This window comes from Lupinus angustifolius, chromosome LG14, assembly GCF_001865875.1.
Source record: "Lupinus angustifolius cultivar Tanjil chromosome LG14, LupAngTanjil_v1.0, whole genome shotgun sequence".
NCBI lineage: Eukaryota > Viridiplantae > Streptophyta > Magnoliopsida > Fabales > Fabaceae > Lupinus > Lupinus angustifolius.
This window is the reverse complement of record NC_032022.1, coordinates 13,105,440-13,106,290: the sequence shown is the minus strand read 5'-3', so window position 1 is coordinate 13,106,290 and position 851 is coordinate 13,105,440.

Here is an 851-nt window from a genome sequence, read left to right as displayed (position 1 = left end):
CAAGGAGCAACCAAGGTCATCATACACACTGTCTGGCATTCGCCAGGGATCCAATGAATCCATCCGGGCATACCTCAATCGGTTCAATACCGAGGCTATGAAGGTACGTACCCTAAGCCCCGAAGTAGCAGTGCATGTCCTCGTTATGGGACTCCAAGATGGTCTTTTCCGCACGGAGTTAGCCAAATACACCGACCTTACTATGGAAGACCTCCGTTCCAAGGCCCAGCAATTCATCAACCTCGAAGAAACCCACCACATGCACACCCATACCGAGCCCCAAACACACCACCCCTCACGAGAAACCAAACGACCAAGACCACAAGACCTACCCCGCGACCTACCCTCACTAGCCAAAAAGGCCAAATACTCCACCTATACCCCCCTGAACGCCAGCCGTTCCGGAATCTTGCAAGAGGTCCTCTCCACTCACCTTGTCCAACTCCCACGCCCCTGCCCCACAAAGCCTGGCCCGCAAGACCGGTCCAAATATTGTGACTACCACAGTATGTTCGGCCACTTAACCAATGACTGCACCCAGCTCCGAAATACCATCGAAGACCTCATACAGGTTGGTAATCTGCAGCGATTCATCGCAGGTTTAGAACAGCGCCGACGATCACAGCAACCCCGTCGCCCAGAACCTCCAAGAAGACGGTCCCCCCCACAATTTCGACAACGGCGCCCTACCCCACGTCCTCAGACGGATAGGCACCGGGCAGACAATCGGAGACCACGGAGCCCAGTTGATATCAACACCATCTCCGGAGGTTTTGCTGCCAGGGGTACCTCGAGGACCGCCCAAAAAAAGTATGTCCGGGAGGTAATGCACGTCGCTGCCAGAAGCTCCC